The sequence below is a fragment of the Musca vetustissima genome, unplaced genomic scaffold, assembly GCF_032173495.1.
Source record: "Musca vetustissima isolate MV318-11 ecotype Yass unplaced genomic scaffold, APGP_CSIRO_Mvet_v1 utg15355, whole genome shotgun sequence".
NCBI lineage: Eukaryota > Metazoa > Arthropoda > Insecta > Diptera > Muscidae > Musca > Musca vetustissima.
The window spans coordinates 131,926-137,925 of record NW_026877119.1 but is presented as its reverse complement, the minus strand read 5'-3'; positions in this window follow the sequence as shown (position 1 = coordinate 137,925).

Here is a 6,000-nt window from a genome sequence, read left to right as displayed (position 1 = left end):
TTTTGGTTCGAATGAAAATAGCTTTTGTTTATTCTACGCCTCCCTGATAACCTTACGAATCAAGAGCTCGATACAAAATTCGTGGAAATGACAACCCAAACTAATATTGTAGATTTTTGAGTTCACAGTTTGTCGCTCTGGAATCTGAATGTGCTTCCCTTGGCCGTGGATGTTCTGATGAGTTTAACACGTTTATATTTTACTTTAAAAATTTATGTATGTGTTGGAGAAAAATATATTTTTAAAATGATAGCTCCTCCAGTAAGGCCAGTTGCTATCAAAATCATTTGACAAACTATTTGACATGTATGTGAAATAAGTTTTATACTTGAAATTGTATCAAATATTGTGAAAAATAAATAAATGCCTAACAAAAAATTCGTGCGGTTTGCTACTTTTGTCGTTCGCGGTGAAAGAATATATACAATAAACGAAATCTTCTAAAAGAAGTTTTCGCAACAACAATAACGTTTGGCAATAAATGTAGATGTAAGGTTGTATTTTTGTAGGAATTCGTCTTCTGGATGACCAGATATTTGGTAGTTATATACCCAGTTGTTCATGATATATCAATTGTTTGCTATCATATAGCAAAGACATAAAAGTATAAAGATAGGACAATCGATACGTAAACAATTCCCAACAGATGGCTTTTCCTCTGTTGTTACGATATCATAACAACAGAGAGAACACTATTAAATGTTTTTAGTGCTATATCTTAAGCTTATAAAATGAAAACATATATTTTGAGTGCAGACCTGTGATTTTATTTACATTTTATACAGACATTTTCGCGTATTGGCGTTTTTATTCTTAACATGCCTCTGTTATACCTGATTCCCCCTGGATATGTTTTCATAAACTATTTTGTCAATATGCATTTTGTCGAGTCTTTATGATTTCTATGTCTTTGCATATAGTTATATAGATAGCATGACATTATTATGGAAGGTATTAATTTGTAAGGTAAATTTAGAGGTATGGAACTTCAAAATATTATTAAATATAAATTATTTAAACAGTTTTGCCACTGAGCATGCTCTGCGTACATTTTAAAAGCTGAATGTTGTCAAAAGCCATATTATGAAAAAATGGAGTCATATGTCTACATGAGACTACCATGCCATGTATAGCTAGTTACTAAGCGATCTAGTTGCTATGTACCCAAAATGGCAAACAAAAAAGACTGTTGGACCAATTTGTCCATTCAAAAAGTTGTCTAGGAATATCAATCCAATTCAGTAGGCACTTTTAACTAATATTTTAACTATTTTACAGATTACCGATGGATATAATAAAAGCTGAGTATAAAGTTTGCTATCAAATCATATTTTGAAACCCATACCTACATACCAAGTTATCTTAGACGACTTTTTTCATTCAAGGGAAATCGGCAATTTAAAATTTTCATTCCCGGGTCCCCGGAAGAAGGAATTCATTTTCAAATAATAGTCTTTAAGTATGTTTTTGGCAAACCATTGTATTAAGGGGATCCCCCCCCCAATTCTCGGGGTCAATTTTTTTTATATAATTCGAATCTACACTAATTCTAGAATGTCCCTACAAAATTTTAAGTGAAAATCTCAAGAACTCTTGAAGATATAGCCGATTTATTGTGTCAGCATCAAGTGACGGCTAAAGGGCTTCTTAAACTTTAAACGCGTTTTTCTCTTTTGCGAATGGCGGGCACGATAACTCAAAAACTAATAACCCAATCGATTCCAAATTTTTACACGTTTCTCTGTGAGTGTATAGCTAACGTATGAACTAGGATAAAGTCAATCGGTGAAGATCTTCCTTATTTTTTAACTTGGTTTTAGGTAAAAAATCTGCGATTTTCCAAAAATATTTTTTCAAAGATCCGCCATTTTGTTAATTTTAGAGCGAAGTCAATAATCCTAGTTCATACGAGAGCCAGACATGTACTCTTTCTAACAACGTTGGAATTTTCGAATTCCGATGTTCCAGTGAGGAGTTATCATGCCCGCCATCAAAAATTAAGGACTTTTCTTTAATTACAAAAAACAACAACAAAACAATAACAAAAATTTTTTGTAAATTATTTTTCTTCTCTTTTAAATCTTCAATATATATATGTGCAATGTTACAAAACTTAACAAGCATTGGTATTGATTTACCAGCCGATTGAAAATCTTGAAAAAAATAAATCGAGAATGGGGGGAACCCCTATTTGTACACATTAACAAACATATGAAGCATTTTGAATTTGTGCATTCAACAGGTTGCTTGATACACAGAAATTGAAAATATTCTCCCAAATTTTGTAGCTTATAAATTTATATAAAGCTTATTTCTTAAAAAAAAAAACTAATGTGACAAGGTTTTGATCTTATAGGGGTTGACTTTGCAACCATTTTAATTTAATTTCAAAACATGTATACCTTTGAAGTATCTTCATCACTACTAGATGACCAGATTCCACTTCATTGAAAACCTAAATATCTTCTGTATACACCTTTGCGTCTTTCTTGGTACATCCGTATTCCCCAAACTATTTGGGTCTCTTAAAACCTTAGATATAAATTTTAAGTCACGTCGGTCACTTATTTCTTTTTGTAATATCTGTGAAATTGAATGGTCGACGGAAGTTTGTTAAGCTTACAATATTTTCAAGACAGCATCAACAATAATTTAAATGTATGGCATGATTCCTGCAAAATAACCCCTCAATAGGACATTCAGAATAAATTATCTCATGACGTTCGCCCTACCTGAAACAGTTGATACAACGTGTGTTTCAAAACATAATTCCAGCAGTTTTTCTTCAATCATTTTCCGAATTTCGAACCTGTCTATTATATAAATCGGTTTTAAAATGAGCATCTTCCACAAAAACCCCAAACCCCAATTTTAATTTATATTATGTATTTTTTAAGCACATTTGGTCTATTTAAAGATTTGAAACAAGATTTTCAAGTAAATTATCTTAAAAATTTATAAATTGTGTTGTGTTTTGGTTGTTTTTTATTTAATAGCGATATAATTAGTTTTCGTCTCAGCAAAAAATTGACGTTAAACATACGTTTTTACTTATTACTTATTCGCTTACTGACCGACCTTATATAGGCCTTGCTTCTATGTCTTTGTATAATAATAAATGTTGCTCTCTGCGAAATAAATTCTCTTTGGCAAAACAAAATAAAATAATTGCTTTGTCCATGTTAAATAAGGTCTAGCGGGTGGCAAATTCATGCCTTCTCTTGCTGTCAACATTTTAATCGCGAAATACCAACCAGAACAGGATAAAAACTCAAAACATCTTTTAAAGAAACGTAATGATAGTAATGTGCACGTATATTTTGCTTCGAGTAAAAATATTTTTTGTATATTTATTTTTCACACATTAAATTTGCCAGTCAATGAAGGCTTTAAATTCGCCTCCTGGTTAACCTAACCAATAAACCTTGGCTTTGTCATTTTGTTTTGAATTTTTCGTTTTTATTTTTATTTATTTATTTTTTGAATACGATTGTCTGTTTAAATTCGCTATTGTTCAAAGAAATGTTGTTCAGCTCGATTTAAAATTGAGATCGATAAGTACGAACTGAAGTATTCTATGAAATTATATAGAAGACCTTTGAAACATGTACCATAGTCTTCTATGTATTGGCAGCCTTCTATAGACGTAATAGATGCTCCACCGCAAGACAGGGGATTTGACGACACTGTAATATAACCTACAGATGAGGTTTCACAATTTCGATGTTTTTTCCTTATTAATTAAAAATGCCAAATAAATATATTTACAAACACTTTTGTAAAACTTATATAGCTAATTTAATATACATATGTAGGCTTAGCAAAGGTATCCAGGTGTCAAGTAGCTGACTATAACATACTAGTCAGTCAGCTACTTACTGTATCATTGTAACGCCGGCAGTGGAAATTGACTTTTACCAGTCTACGGCATAATGTGGTAACTAGTGGTAATTACAAGTAATTAGTCAAATTTCTAGTTTATCATCAGTTACAGCAACTGCTGCGTAAGAACACATCCTATAGTTTGACAGATCGTTCGCTGCTCAATTTTTTTTCTTGTAGTACCTTCATCATCAAAAATTATAATTTTTATTTTTTCCTTAAATAAATACGTAATGCGGATGGCAAAAAATAATATGTTCGCACGTTAAAGATTTCAACACACAAATAATATTGGAGCTTTGCTCGGTAGCTATCGTAAATATATATATGGGCACTTCCGCAGACACTAACACGACTATCAGAGGCAAAATAAAATTTTAAATCTTGAATAAATCGAAATCAATTACATTTTTACAATTCTCCCTAAACACTTTTTATAGAACCTTAGGAGTATTATCAGTGGTAAACTAATTGAGAACCTCTAGTTTTTAACTTTTGAGATAAAAGCCAGAAAAGAGCGCTCACTCACGCGACTTCAAATATACATACTTTAGACATCACTAGGGGAGAGGGGGCACCCTTGAACACTTTCAAGCCTCATAAATTTTTTTATTTTATAATTTTTGGTTTCTTATAAGTTTTAACTAATAGGTACATATGTAACCTTTAAAATGAATATACATATGACATACTTTAAGCTGTTTTAATGGACGAAGTCAAAGTGTTCAAAACTGCTCCCAGGGGGCACCTTTGACAAAGTTTGGTATTTTTGAACGGCATGTTTTTTTACAGTGTTTATGTTCAAATACATATGTATTGTATTCATACATATCAGGAATGCATTTATTTATTAGAAAATATATAGAAAAATATTCGAAAATTAAAATCTAAATTTATTAAAACATAAAATGACATAAAAACAAAAATTTATATGGTGAAAATACAGCTAATTTCTTAATCTTATTAGCCAATTTGAAATTTTTGAGAAATCGAAGCCAAAAGTTAAAAACTCCGTTTTCACTGGAGTTTACTGGGTATGTTCAAAGGTGTCCCACCTGTGGTGTTGTACGGAAATTTACAATAAATAAAATACATTAGTTATATTTGAAATGATTGTTGGAATGCAAAAAAATTGTTTAACGAAAGAAATCTGTCACGGAATTCTTCCTGCGCCCTTACAACCAAAAAATTAAAAGTTTACAATTGCAGTGCGAAGACATAGTCACTCATGTACATTTTGTCGACAACTGAAAAAGCTAACCAAAATGGTATACGCAAATAAAGAACAAGAAAAAAATTTGGTTGCGGGTCGGAAAAATGTTAAACCGAGATTTTAAGAGCGCTGTTCACAGGTGCCCCCTCTCCCCTACTAATAAAGGGAAAACTCTGCGAATTGTGTGAATATTTTGAACTTTTAATATTCTTTACATAAGAGAATAATAGATACCAAACATTATTGCACTTTCAAAATTTCAAAATTTGACACATCCCTTATTTGCGAAGGACTTTTCTCGGTCACTTACGCGAAGTAACTCACGTGACATTTTTGATGTTGCTTTTTTATTTCTGCATTGTGTGGATTTATAGTCATTAAATTGGTACTTACCCTAAGAACAAGAAGAAAAAATTAATGGCCTTTTTTGTATTTTTTGCCTTTACTTTACGTATTTAAGCACAACTAAAGAAACAAATTTTTCGACTTTCGTTTACCTTTTTGCGGAAGTGCCCATATATATATACAATTTTTTTGTTTGTGTGTATGTTCCCAATAGACGCAAAACCCGCAGAACATATGTTAATGAGATTTACACAGTGTGTTATGACAAGCCCTGAAAGTAACATATGGTATATAGGTGTAAATACACATCATCCATTCAAAAATGAGCGCGATACGATTGGGGAAATGTACTCCCCATTGCATTTAATGTATCTATTCATGGTAAATAGACAAAAAATAGCAGGTAGTCATCAACAGTAGTCATACCTCTGAACTTATATTCATTTTCTATGCATATATCTGAATATATTGAACAAATCGGCTCATAAAAGTGTTTATGATACACAGGTAATTCACATACAATCTTAATTCACCGGCAAGTAAAAAAATAGTTCAAATCA